This window comes from Panthera onca, chromosome D3 (assembly GCF_046562875.1).
Source record: "Panthera onca isolate mPanOnc1 chromosome D3, mPanOnc1 haplotype 2, whole genome shotgun sequence".
Classification (NCBI taxonomy): domain Eukaryota; kingdom Metazoa; phylum Chordata; class Mammalia; order Carnivora; family Felidae; genus Panthera; species Panthera onca.
This window is the reverse complement of record NC_138350.1, coordinates 84,062,105-84,077,685: the sequence shown is the minus strand read 5'-3', so window position 1 is coordinate 84,077,685 and position 15,581 is coordinate 84,062,105.

The window sequence follows — 15,581 nt, the reverse complement described above, 5'->3', positions numbered from 1 at the left end:
GCAACCTATCTCCTGAGTGAGATTGTGTCCTTTTTCATTTGGGATGTTATTTGCATCCGGCTCCCAGACACCACAGACTAGCGTCTTCTGTCTCCCCGGGATTCTTCCAGAGCATTTGCTAGATCGTGACACTCCAAATTGCAGTATGATAGGGGCCAGTCAGCCATTGTGCTTTCCCATATGTTCTCAGTTGTGCACACGTGAGAGTGTGGCTTACAACGGTAAAGTCCTCCTGGGTGGAACATGCCCGAAAAGTTTCAGAGGGTTAAAAATTGTTGGAAAAATTATTTATTTTCCTACTGGATATAGCCATCTGTCAAAAGATGGCTACTTGAGGAGAGGTGAAGAAGCTCCCCTGCTAAAATCTCCAGACAAGCTCTCAGGGTCGATTTTTGGGAGAACTTGAGCTACTCAAACTTCCAAGCCTCCAGACACATCCAGGTGGGGCTCTGCACGTGGCGATCTGCCTGGCTTTACATTTTTTTCCTTGTTTTTTTATACATAAGATGCAAAAGAAAAAAGCTATGTGACTTTTTTAGTATTTCACCCCATCTGATCATTACAGACCCATTTGGAAGCGGACTATTTTTTCTTTCTTGATTACTGTTACCTTGAATACTATGTTTTTTAGTAATTACGTCCCTTTGTGGAATTACTTTCGCCATTATTAGGCTAAATTTACCTTGAATCTCCTGGCTCAGTATTTTTGTTCTTAAAAATTACACCAATAAGCAGTTTTCTGATTTTTCACCCAGGGCCCTGACGGTCATGCTTTTGTCGTTGTTGTTGTTGTTGTTGTTGTTGTTTTATTTTATTTTATTTTATTTTTTTCATTAGTTCCTGCTTTTACTCATCTCATGGTACTGCCTGCTCTTAATACCTTGCAGCACAGGAGAGCATAGAATGATTGCTGCATTATGAAAAGGCGCATGCGCGATTCGTAGGCTCCATTCTAATGCTTATGTTGATTTTAAGCCAAAAAAAGAGCCTAATCTTTTACTTGTAAATTGTATTCACCTTGCTTCATCTGCTGAAGGTTAAGCATTGTATTAAATCATATCTTTTTTTTTCTTCCTCTTTTCACCTCCTTGTAAACTAATTGCTGATTCGAACCAGTGGCTAGTACCGTAACATCACGTTAGAGAAGAGAGAAAAAAAATTGCGTCTCAAAACGAGCCTTCCGTCTTCTAGCTTTTACGACAAGTATAGTTCATTATAAAGGCAGGCCTTTGCCTGGCCTCTTGCTCTCCGTCTCTGTTCGCTCACTCCTAAAACTGCCACTCTGCATATGGGGAGGCCCCCAAACTGGACCGATGGACTGCTCCAATTCATACCATCAACTGATTTGTGGGGCACAAGTTCTGTCCTTCCGACTGGCCTCTGGCTTCCTTCCCGTTAGATTCAGAGGTTGTGACTTTTAGATGCAAACACTATAAATAATCTTAGTAATGACACTGTATGCTGACAGAGAACACGACATTTCTCTTAGAAGCAATAGCTGTGTACTCGTCTTGGGAAGTCAGCCCTCCAGCCAACCATGTCATAAATAGGAAAGTACTCAGGAACACACACACAAAAAAAAACATTGTAACTGATTCTCCCCTTATTTTATGTGGATTCAATACTGTGTTTCAAAATACCAATGTTCTAAATATCTACTTTTGAGATGCGAATGACATATGCTTACTAAAAAGTCACGAAAATATGCCATGAGGACCATTTTATCTACAATGTCTATATATTTGTGACATTAAAAGTCAACATATGTAGCTACTAGCAACATGGCATTTTGTTAGGTTGGTAACAAAACCTAAGACCTACCAGCCTAACAAAAAAACCCATTTTGTTAGGTTGGTAGGTCTACCAACATGATCCGTCTGATCCTTGAGGGTGAATTTTATGAGGTGGATCTGTTTATGTGTGTTGTGGGGGAGGAGGGTTGGGAGTAGCAAGGAAGACGAATTTTTAAATGTTCAGAGAAAAGTTTGTATTTTGCATAGGGACACATTATATGGAACACGTAAGTCACTTGGGCAATGAATACTTTGGGCAGTTTATTTCAGTCATAATCCATGAATATATTTGCTTGTGACAATATAAAGCTACTATTTTCAATAGGAAAACATTGCAAAGTAAATGATCACCAACTCTAAAAGGGAAGATAAAATTATGTTTACTAAAGGCGCAAGAGAAGATGTCTAAGTGCAATCTTGCTGGCAATTTGTTTCCAGAAATATTAATTTTTGAAATCAGCCCTTCCCCACCCCCACCCCCACTTTTCCCTCTATCCTAGATTCTTCTTTACTTTTGTCATAGATCATCATTCATGCATACATATCATACATTTTTCATCACTTTAATTAAAGTTTGATTCTATTTTTATTTCATAGGAGATGAAGTTTTTGAAAGGAGAGGAGCTAAGGCGAATAAATAAGTGTTCTAATGTTCTGAATCTCTTTTGAAGAACAGTTTAAGAACAGTGTTAACATCATCCATTTTCAAGTGTCATTCCTTACACTCGTGTCACCACAAAGAGAACTGGAAGATGGTACAATTATACTTCCTTTTTCACTGAAGCTGAAGAAAATCTGGCAAAATAGCTCAAACTCAGCGTAGAGCCCTGAGACACCTCACTGGGTTTTTTTGTTTGTTTGCTTTTTGTTTTTTGGGGGTTTTTTTTGCTAGCATCCTCCTGGCCTTAACTTTCTGTTCCCGGAGTCCTTTTGACCAAATCCTTCCAAAAGCAGCCATCAAGAAAGGGAAAGCAAAACAAAACGTATCAATGCAGTGCAAAGAGCTCATCCCATGTAGACATGTGACGAAGTAGATTTGTAAGAAATGGAGAACGTTCTAGGGAGCTACCAGAGCCAAAGAAATGGCTGTTTTTGCAGACAGGGCGGTAAGAGACTCAAAAGGTTGTCCTGCCAGATAGTCCCTGAGACCAGCTAACCAGTGAAGTCCAAGCTCCGATCTAGCTACCACCCGAGTAGGACAGCATCTTCACAAAAGGGGCTTCTCTCTTTTGTGGGGGGAACTTCGATGGCCTCTTCCTCTGCTTTTGCTTTAACGAATAGAATGTTCATAGGCAGCCCCCATCCTGCACCAGGAACGAGAAGGCCCCCAGGGCGAGTTCTCCTATTATGTGCGAGAACGCTAATTGTCCCCCATGTTCTTGTCACGGGTACACCTGCTGATTTAAGGGAACTAGTCAGGTGTTCACACTCCGTCCAGCCTGGCCTTGGCCTCGGCCTCGGAGCCGGTGGGCGAGAGCGAATCGGCGGGCCGTTGCCGGCGACTGACACGCAGCTCTGCTTCGGGGACCAGGAGCCTGCTCTGATTTGTCACACACATGGCCCGAGGGTCCCCAGCGGGTTCTGCACAATCCGCTCCACTCGCGCGTGTCTTCCGACCCCCACAGGCTCCCGAAAAGAACTCAGCTTGGAGAAACTGCCAAAAACGGGTGTTAATACCTGTTACACCTGCAGCTCTTTCCTGGTCTCTTACATCTCTCTCTCCTGGGACAAACCTGCAGCGGTTCTAAACTGTGACAGGTTCCGTGAGCGACAGGGAACAATACACAGCATCACAGCAAACTGATCATGGTCCTGTCCACCCCCCCCCCCCCCCCCACCTCAAGCAATATGAATTTGTTTAAATTGTGTGTGATCATAAATTACACGTTTAGAATAAGCACTTATACAGTTATCTTTTAGTACCTGGGTACCTTAAATTACAAATCAGACAGCACACACGTATTTATTAAGCGCCTACAAGGTGCGGGCGTTGCTTCGCAATAAAATGCTCGAGTCATTTTTCCAACGTGCTTCAGTCCCTTCTCTATTAAATCGCTGCAAAGATGCCAAAAAGTGCATTTCAAACAATGTGAGGCATTGATTTTTGTGCTTTACTGAACAATTATTGAGTGTAACTGACTTAGATGAAAAATAAATCATGGAGCCTATCTGAACTTTGATTTTTGCGGAAAACCCACATTTGTCTCTCTACTTGTGTGGGGTCTTTAACCTCTAAATAGATTGAGTCCAAGATTACAAAAAATATATTTCAAATACAATTCTTTTGTAAAACAAAAATAGAGACCAAAAAAAAAAAAAAAAAAAGGGCACTGTTTTGATAAAGACAGAACATGACTGGCTTCCTCTTTGGATTATAGTATGCATCTCCTTCTCCCTACCTGGCAAAATATTTGTATGGATTTATGTTGCTCCATAGTTTGCGAAAAGATTTTCACCTATTGTGTTTGATACAAAGTCCCAAGTTAAGTCTTTTTCAACTTTCCAGATGGGATCAGGGAAATAATTGTTTTCATCCAAGATGGAACAGCCAGTAGGAGCCACAGTCGAGACGCTCTAGACTCACCCAGCACAGCACATCTGCTTGCTTGTCTCCTTCCTTCGGCTCTGAATGTCTTTGGGTTTCCTTACACATCCACCTAGCACTTACCATTTCTGGCAAGGTCCATGGTCCCAAACTACCCTTGTTTCATAGACTCAAGATCCACAGTCTTATCACCAAGAAAAATGGGTAATATTAATGTTTTCTTCTTCATGAGACAATTGTTTTAAGACCTATATTTAAATTATGAATAGGGGTGCCTGGGTGGCTCAGTAGGTTGAGCGTCCGACTTCAACTCATGTCATGATCTCACCGTTTGTGAGTTTGAGCCCCATGTCGGGCTCTGTGCTGACAGCTCAGAGCCTGGAGCCTGCTTCAGATTCTGTGTCTTCCTCTCTCTCTGCCCCTCCTCTGCTTGTGCTCTACCCACCCCCCTCAAAAATAAATAAACGTTAAAAAAGTTTTTTTAATAATAAATTATGAATAATGGTTCTATCAAGGTTGGGTAAATCATAGGGATAGGTTTAGAGAGATGGCAGACTGAAAATGTTTCCTGAGAAACAGAAATTTTTATTTCTCATAAGATCTATCACAACGCATGCAATTATGCCTGGAGTATACTGAATACCTTAATAAGGAGATTTAGGGTGCCAGAAACAGGGGCATGCTAAGTTGCATTGTCACCTAATGCTTGCAACTGAGAATGTATCTCTCCGTGAGAACAGAGAAATGCAATTTTATATGGTGCAAAATATTTAGCTTTGCTATTGGAAAGACATATTTTCAACCTAAAAGACAAAAATGCTTCTCATAGGCTCAATCCCCAAAATGTTATCTATCGCATGAATAGAATTTTATTAGGTTGTAAAGTGAGATGCCTAAGAGAAAAGTCTAAAATGTTAATCCAATTTTTCATTAGATTATAAATGAAATGTTCTTATCTACAACTGTAGCAAGTATGTGTCTAGAGACTTTCATTGTGGTCCCTACTGGTCTATAATCCGTACAGAGAGAAGATAATGTATGGAAGTAAAGCATACACTTTATCAGGGAAAGGAGAAAAAGGTAAGCCATAAAACAGGCATAATAAAGAGCTCTCCCCCACCACCAGAAAATTTATGTTCAAGACTAAATTAGCTTCTTATAAATTATGCACAAGCTCTTATGATGTTAGCAAATATGTGGTCCAGACTAATGCGAGTTTGTTTCTAGTGAAAATTCTATAGCATCTTTGAAAATGATTGTATTCATTTTTATCAAAAAGTGTAAAAGATAATACTACTGATTTTTGTTAAGCAACATTTTTATTCAAGAAGTTTGTGTTAGCGTGCTAACTAAAATAATGTGGAAATTAAATCAGTGTTGTTTATGTCAGCTTTAAATACCTGTCACAGGTATTTCTGAGGTCCAATGATCGTAATGTCAAGCGTGGTCAGTGTTGGTTGCCCGACCTTCAACGACAAACAAAGGTGATGGGTAGAGGCAGATGGAGAGAGTACACTTTGTAGTTTGGAGCAAGACAAAAGTCTATAGACCACCTGACTTTGGCTTTTGTGTTTTCCCCATCTGAAAATGCTCATAGAAACAGAATACTCGTGTGGTTTTATGGTATTCAGAATCTCTGATTGAGACCAGTGATGCCTAGCACCTGCCTGAATCTTCCTGATGTTCTCATCCAACTGGGAAATTTGGAATACACCAGCTTATAAGCAAACATGCATTCGCACATATTGCTCTTAGAAAAGTACATTGGCACAACCTTTCCCAAATGCAATTTAAGACCATTTAATATCAGTCCATAAAATATTTATAACCTTTAGCCCAATAATCTTATTTTTAAGGTGAAAAATTGTATTGTGCATACATATATATATTTCATACACAAACACATATATGTGTACAAGTATGTATGTGCCTACACTCCTATGCTCCAAGAAATTAAACATACCATTCATAAAAAAAAGAAGTAAAAAAAAAACCTACAATTCCAACAGAGAATTAAATTAATTGTATTAAATCCATATTATAGAATACTATACAGTTGTTAAAAATAATACTCTTGAACGATATTTAGAGATTCTAGAAAATATTAAAGGTACAATCTTAGATTTAATTAATTAATTAATTACTTTAGAGAGAGTGAGTGGGGAGACAGGTGGATGGAGAGAGAGAATCTTAAGCTTAGCATGGAGCCCAACGTGAGTCTTGATCCCACAACCCTGGGATCATGGCCTGAGCTGACATCAAGAGTCAGATGCTCAACAAACTGAGCTACCCAGGTGCCCCTATAATGTTAGATTTTAAAATCAGGGTGAAAAAACATATATTAAAGAAAATCTTGGGTTTTTTTTAAACATGAAACAAATAAAATGGTATTGCCACTGATTGGTGAAATATCAGGTTTTTTTCTATTGTCTTTTGTAATTCTCCAGTAGACAGTCACACTTCCTTCAATAAACATAACGATTTTTAGAAAGATTAAAATACACAGTGGGTTATACTGATGAAATCAACTAGATGTTTTCTTTTAATATAGCTTCTAAAATGGTGTGAAATGTGGAATTTGAGTGAGATGGGACTTGTGTTACCTGTGAATGCTGTTTCCTCTTTTTAAGGTCTTGGTGACTTTTGATTAAATGTATCTGATACAAATTATGAAGAATGTTTCTTTTACCATGAGCAACATATGTACAGCACAAATCATGATGGTCTTAGCCCATGTCTTTAGACTTGGATTTCCTTCTTTGTGCCTACTCCTAAACTTCATGTTGGTAAGCACAGGAAGGAAAAATATTTTATTGTAGGAGAGAACAAAAACAAAAACAATCCTCCTTGCGAAGGTGAAGCCATTTGCTCTAGTGGTCCGACACAATTTTGCAAAGTCTTTTTTGTTTCTGGAAAGGTTTTTATTTATTTTTGAAGAAATAATGTGGCAATTTAGAACCTGAAAGGATTGTGGTCTCAGTTGGGCAGTGGACAATTTGGCAAGTACTATGGTACCATAGTTCCAGGTGAAGGAAACTGCATGGTACTCGAGGGCAGGAGGGCGCTGCGCCCGCAGCCATAATTCAACGAAGTAGCCATTGATTTGAGATTACCGAAATTTTCTTTCCTGGAGATATAACAGATTCGGGCATTTTCAGATAAGGGGGGGTGTCCAAATGAGGAGCTGCATTCTGTATTTATTGAGTTAGAATCTCCATCTCTGCCTCCCTACACCTACTCTTGATTGTTAAGTAAGATGATCTGAAAGGTGCATCTCCTTTTGTGTTAGAGTAACGTTCTCAAACTTACTCAAACAGAAGAAAACCGTGTTAAAAGGATGAGCTTCCAGGAAGCCCCTTTCTTTGGAAAATCTGATTTAGTAACTTAACCCCAAGACCCAGAATCTTCTTTTGAATGTGAGCCGTGCGAATCTCACCGTAAACTTTGAGAACATGTTGCCAGAGCATATGTTCCAAACTGCGAGCCAGGGGTTTATTAAATGATATCCCACTGATTTTGACTACAACTTCTCAATGGTTCTTGACTACTCTTATTTCATCTGCAAAAAGAGCAGTTGTGATATATTACCTTCATTTTTTTGATATTAAATGTATTTTACTTTTAAATTCGAACATGTCACACAGTTTGGTTTTCCTCGTTTATTTGTACAAAATCTGCATTTGTATACTATTTCTCTTTATTCTCTTCTTAGAAAACCAATCCTAAAACCTGAGGAGAAAAGTTAAGGGACACACACGATAAGGGCAAATCCCCTCGTGATCCTAGAGCATCATTTCTCTCTAGGGCATGCTCATGTGGCACCACATTTACAGGTCATTCTTTTTTCTTTCTTACCCACCAGACCCTTTGCTTTTCTTTCAAGGCTGAGATTGTCCTTGTTCAGATGACTTACCCTACTGAGCATTTCCTAGGTGCAGAGTGGGGGAAGCATCTCATGCTATCAGGAGGACACTGGTTGCTTAACAGATGCTGTGGCTTCGGGGTTCTAAGCCAGGCAAGGTCAAGCCAGAGTCCAACACTACCCTACATGATGTTTCACGGTGTGTGCTTCTAAGCAGAGATCTACACTTACCATTCTGAAAATAATCACACAAACAAGTGTTTATGTGCTGACGTAATGGACAACGTTTTGATGAAACGTGTAAGAAAACATAAAGGTCCTAAAACATTTTACTTGTGGACTCCACCTACCAGCAAGTCTTGAAATACAGTGATCATGCCACATTTTCTACGACTATTTTTGAGATCCACATTTTATATTGGAAACAGTTTTTTGTGACATCAATGATGCCTTATGGAAGGTTAACAGATTATATATATATATAATCATATACATAAAATATACATAGAATGTATTATAATAAAAGGCAGGTGCTTAACCACGGAAGGTAAACCTACCTCCATTAGAGCTTCATAATTTGTAGATATTTGCATAAGTTTGCATAACATTCAATAAGGGTGAGAGGAGGGAATGAGAGTCCGCAATTTAACAGTGGTTGAACGCCTACTCTGTGCTATGCTAATATTGTGTTTCCTTTAATCATTTTACACATAAGAGGTTAGAAAGCTGTCGTGTGACACTAAATTACTAGATTGTGTACCAAGTCTCATTAGTGCCACAGTGGTTTGGACATGTCACGGGACCACAACCTGACAATTATCTCTCACAACAGCATTAGAGTAGGACTCATGATTCAAAATGACTTATTGGGCAAAGGGTGGGCATCACTTCGCATTACTTTTCATCTTTTTTTTTTGCCTTTTGATCATAATGTGTCCAGGTAAATGCATAGTTTACTATGAAGATGTAGATGCTTTTGCGTGAAGGTTAATCAATACCACACTGGCACACATGTATAAATCATACTTTGTTCTCATAGTTAATAATCGTTTTTGAGCCCAAGTGCCAAAACGATGCCAATAAAATGACCCAGGGGTCTTCAGAAGTGTAATGATACATGACTCCCCTAGAGTGAATGCTGCAGGGTGACCGTGAACACTTCCAGGGTAAAAAATAGTTTTAGGATAAAATTTCAGTATTTTCTTTCAAAACGAAAAGAAAAAAAAAACTTTGTATTTGTTGATTTATATTTTCCTTATCTTAGACATTTCGGGAAAAATAAATTGCTTCCTCAAAGTCTCCCAGATTCTGCCCCCTTCAAAATACAAAGAATGCAATAACGCTCCACTTCCACACCTGTGCTCATGTCACAGTGGCTCAGGGACATTTAATGACTCTTTTTGGAAATTTTATATGATGCTGTCCACCGGACCCAGGCTCCTTTGAAACAATCTTGAAACATATTGGTTTAGTATCAAGGAGGTCTGGAAATTCAAGCTGTCGTCTCTATGAGCGAATGGAAACTTTATTCACGGCATCTGCTATTTACATGGACATATTCACATGTGCACCTTACTGTTGCTAGGAAACTCAGAACTAGACTCTGCCACCAGACAGGGAGATGCATAAATAAATGTCACCAGATCATCCAGTTATCACAGCACACAGTTTTCTCTATTGCTCATCTGACTGCTGCTGAATCATACTTCAGAACCCCAGCCTGTTTAAATTAGCTCGGGCTGTCGAACGTCTGCAAATATCTTAAACTAAGATCAAACACACCGCAGCTAGTCGTTGGGAATTGTTCCATCTATAATTGACTTGCTGGTGGACACTCATGCATCTTTCTTACATTTAGGGAAGTAGAGTCAATCTCTTTTACTATGTCAGCATCTCTGTCTACCTACATCCATTGCATTGTTTCTTAATTCCTACAGCCCGGAAATTATAGGTTTTTTTTCAAGAGGTTATTTTTTTCTTCATTCATTCAGCCTATTTTCATATTACCGTAATGATTGAACTCAACAGTTCAGGAAGTAATACGATGAGTCAGACCTGGCTTTTGCACAGAAGGAATTTGCAGCCCAGTGAGCAAAGTCAGCCAGACACAAAGTGCTAATGCCATGAAAGAGTGGAAAGCATTTTAACAGTCAGACTAGTGGCTGTTTCCTGTAGGACATGTCAGAGAAGACAAGTGGAATGTGTGGCACTTGGCCTTAGACTGAAAGTTGCATAAAATGCAGAGGAAAGCAGTAGAGGAGGAAGACACAACAGTAGCAAGTTTGTTGTGAAATCAGGAGTGAAAGAGGTGTGGGTTACTATGTGATGTGGACGCACAAAGGCAAAGGAGGTGAACGGTCACCAGAGAGCATGGACTGAGCCAAGAGTGACCAGAAATGACAAAATGGAAAGTGGAAAGGGCTCAGGTAGAATAATAATAAGAGTCTTCTTTCTGGGATAATTTCACCGGCCTTATTAAATCTGCGGTAAGTTGTTATCAAAACTTGTGTGCATTTCCTTCTAGGTGCAGCTTTATAGGTTTTTAATTTTTTTATTTTTAATTTATTTAAATGAAATTAATTAGTTAATTAATTTAGTTGCTTAGAGAGAACACACATGCGTGCAAGCAGGGGAGGGGCAGAGGGAGAGGGAGAGAGAGAGAATCTTAAGCAGGCTGCATGCCCAGCATGAGCCCAATGTGGGGCCCTTATAGGGTTTTTTTTATTGAGTCTGGAAAAATGTCTGAGAGAACTTCTAGAAACATGCTCCATGAATGAGGTTGTGCCTTAAAAAAATACAACTTTTTCTTCTAAGAGTGTTTAGAAAGTTGCGTAAGAAAATACCAAATATATTTAAATAGCTGAGTTGTTTTTTTGGGAGGGGCAGCGTTTATTTAGGGAGTGATGTGCCTCACACAAGGATACTAATTACTAGCATTAAAGTTTAACTAATACTTCTTTAAATGATATGTGATCTACATATTCTTGCATATGGCAATTAAACATCACATACGTGAGTACTTTCATTTGACCACTGGCAAAAGTTCCTATTCGCCTTAGTTCAACACATTGATATTCATCAGAAATATTTGTGTTATTTGAGGTCAACTATTACTGAGGTATTAGGATACAACCTAGGAGTAAACTCATGGGCTGGTACCAAAATGGGGATCTCTTAGGAAATGTCTTTGAAAGCATAGATATATCTATGGGGTAGAACCAAGTCCTCTTGAGATGAGAATGTAAGTTCCCTGGGGTCCAGGTAACAGTTTCAAGAACCAATAATACAAATTAGAAACCTTAATAAACCCATACTCTGCCCTAACATTCTAAGCCCTGGCAAAGCCATGAGACACTGGTGAATGAATGGGATTGCCATTACTGGACAGGACTCTCAGAAAGACAGACGGGCTCTGAACATCTTTGGTAGACTTTGGGCTGAAACCCAGATTAAACATTTCTCCCACTTGAATGTGAATGCAAAATGCAAAATCAAAATTAGGTCAGTCCATTCCTACTTGAAAACAAAGCCAATGGTCAATAACATTATCCTTCATTATGTGCACAAAATAAATTAGTCGGAAACCTTAGTTAAATATCTAGACTCAACATGAAAGTTCTAGAAGGGGAATTAAGTTAAAGCCAACACTACTGAGACCAGACACATAGGCTACAGGGAATAGACTAGCTAAAGAACATTTTACTATTTATGGAAACGTCTATGGGGTAGGCACATTGTAAATAAAATATTAATAAAGAATCAAATGTGTTGACAATTGTACCACCCTACACCCCTCAGAGCCCCCTTCTCTTCCAGCCTTCCCTCTACTTCCAGATACTCTGAATCTAAGTTGGACTCAGGTTTCTCTCCCTTTCTCCTTAGACCAACCTCCACCCTTTTAGGATCTTTCTCTTGGTTATAAGATCAACCAATGCTAACACGAGCATGACTCAAAGAACCTTACACAGGTAACTCTCCAAATTAGTCGGTTTATACTACAGAAGGGACTTTACTAGAGATCAAAAGTACTTGATACATTTGAGAAGTAATCATGAAGAACAGATTTTTTTTTTACTTTCAGAGATTTAAAAGGATTTATCTAATACTTTAGAAACACACCAAATATAATGACACTTGCAGAGATCCACCTGGACCTATGGCTCTTAATCTCTCAGTGATATGTCATAATGAGAACAGCATTCCCATTATTGTGGATCTTCATAAATATAGAGAAACTCCAATAATACAAGAAGAAACCCTTCTAAAATAATAATTTATATTTTGTGGATGCAAATCTGCTTGCAGGATTTCATTACAGGCTAAATCTTGAAGATCTGCATATTGTCTGGTTTTTTGAGGCACGTTTCCCTCCCCAACACAAAGAAAAGAGGAGAGATAAGCAGCCCCCAGTTTCCATTTTCTCCTTTGGGCCAATGAAACATTCTGTCTGGATGGTAGGTTAAATGTCAAAGAAGTTTAGTTTTGATCTGCATGATTTTTATCCTATGCTGAAGGACAACTCAGAGGGTGTCAGGGTTTGGCAAAAGCTTTCTCATTCTTTTTTCTTTCTTTTATTTCCTTTCCTTTCCTTTCCTTTCCTTTCCTTTCCTTTCCCTTACTTTCTCTCTTTCCTTTGTTTCTTCTATTAAAAAATTCTTTTTCGTCTAAAAATTTTAAAATACAATTATAAAAATAGCTGTTCTTTTAATCCCTTTTTTCTTTCTTTCTCTCTTCTTTTTTCCCTTTTGGATCTGTTTTATTTTCCTTGTACTGTTGTAGACTCTAAGTTTAAAATTCTCTTTTGGCCAGTAAAAAAGCGGACACAGGATTAAAGAGAGAGATGGCTAATGTCCGGGAAAAGACAAGAGCCCTGAATAAGGGTCCTTGCCCTGTTTTTATTAGGATCAGAAGGCTTACAAACATGGCGATGGACGTGCAAAAAAGGACAATGAATCTGTGAACATTAACTTGTGGATGTGAGGGAAAGGGGGACTTGAGGATATTTGTGGCTAGGGGTTTGGGTTAATACAAAACAAAATTGAGTGCTGGGCAGTCAGGAGGAAGGTTGTTTACAGCAGACAGGAGGCAGCATCTCTGTTTATCTTAGCTATTCTAGGGGATGAGACAGATGGGGGGAATAACCTCAGGGTTAATAAGGCACTTTTTCTTTTGTTAACCAACTCTGCTCTGGGCTGCTTTGCCTGCAGCACAGGGTCCCTAGTCCATTCACCAATTTACCTAACTTGGCCCTATTCTCCTGCAAAAGATGCTATAGTACCAAATTGGGGTGCTTCCACCCTGAACATCTAATCTTGTTTATTTCATACACCTGTGTATTGGGCACCTTTGCCTCTCCCTCTCTATTCTGGGGGCTCTGCACCCCCTCTCTACTTTAGGGTGCCTTTGCACCTTCCTATTCCTGGAACCTTTGTGCATCTCTATTGTCGGGGTTCTTTGCAACCCCCCAATCTTGGGGTGCCAATCTGGTTTACCCAAATTCGGATGTGAGCATTTTATGACTTTGTATTTCTTTATGCCTTGTCAACCCATTGGTGTAAGCTTGGGGGATTTCTAAGCTTATCCCCACACTGTACATCAAGAAGTATATGACTGTATAGTTTCAGAAAACTACAATAATAATAAGATAGCTGTCAGATCAGTATAGTGTGTTCTTTTTTTCTTCCTGGCCACAGTTACCCTATGTTGAATTAATATTTCCTAAATATTCATTATGTTCACATAGCGGAGACAGACCACTAAACAAAGTGTTCTCTATTTTTTTATTAATTAATTTATTTTGTGACAGACAGAGAGCACAAACAGGGGAGGTGCAAAGAGAAAAGGAGAGAGAGAATCCGAAGCAGGCTCCATGCTGTCATCACAGAGCCCAGTGTAGGGCTCGAACTCATGAACAGTGAGATCATGACCTGAGCTGAAATCAACAGTTGGACACTTAACCAACTGAGTCAACCACAATGACTCCCTTTCAACTGTTTTGGGATACTGATGTTGTTAATCATTATTAATAGATCACTGATAACACTTTTTAAAGGTTGGCAATTGAATATAAGTTTTATGCCTTTAGTCTCATTGGAATTTACTAGGAAGGACACGGGGAAACTGTTAGTTCTTGCTGTGCTCCGCCCTTACTTCTAAGAGGTCCTGAAGGCTCTTGTCTGGTTAACCTATACTTCATCTGGTAATGCCAATTTCTTAGGATTGTAGAGATGAAAGAAGTATTAACATTCATTGTTACTTTCATTTTTTGATAAATAACATAAAGAAGCCCAGAAACTTTGGGGAGCATGTTTCTAGCATTGCATGGACTATTAGTAAAGTAGGCAGTCTATAGCCTCAGTTAGCTGTCCCATCGTGACATGCTATGTTTCTTGGAAGTTTGGCATTGCTGATGAAAATTCTTCTGCCAAAGACCAAATATCGTGTGTTATGTGTGTACATTATGTGTGTGTTCTGGGGAGTTACAGCAAAATAAAGTTATTTCCTTAGTATAAACAAATCATCTAGGATAGTCACTAACAGTATCTGATGGTGACAGTGCGTGTTCCAGGAGGCATTTGAGAGCAAAAATGTGCTCTTAAAGAAAATTACCTTCTAAAATGTCAGTGTGATTACTCTCTCTCTCTCTCTCTCTTTCTCCATATGGATCCACACACCTAAAATTGAATGCACATATTTATTTCTAAATTACTTCCTTCCTTTGATTTCCCCAGTTGTGTTATTAACTCAAAATTAAAATCCAAAATTACCTTTAACTCTTTTCTGTCTGCGCTTCTTCCCATCAGCCAGTGTTGTTTCATTCTTTGTGTTTCTACCTCAGAAATTTGGCTCATTTTAATCCTTTTTTTTTTCTTTCCACACCTATATTCATTGTTCTAACCTTCAGTGTTTTCCCATTTTTTTTTCTCTTCTGGAAAGAGCTTCCTATTGCACAGCTATGTGTGTACAAATTCAGGTTGATCTTCGTGATTGAATGGAAGATAATACACCATCTCTACAATTGTTCTATATTCTCTCTTAAGAGAAAGAACAAGGACTTTCTGTGCAAATGGAAAAAAAAATAGTACGAAATGCAATCAAGTGTTCTGAATAGGGTAAATACAATCAAAGCAATATGAATGGGAAGGAAGTAAAATATGACCCTGAGAAAACAGAAAGAAAAAAGAAAGGATAAAAATATGAATCAGTGTCCCTGTTCAATGGGTTTTCTTTTTAGAGATTAAAATAATATATATATATATCTCGTACTGGATCCTCTGAAACCTTCTTCTTTATCCTGGAAAAATAAGAAGGATCTTCAGGAAAAGAATACAAGAACTCTTCATTAGCATGCTAAGCAAGGAGTGTGTCTTGATGTTAGATG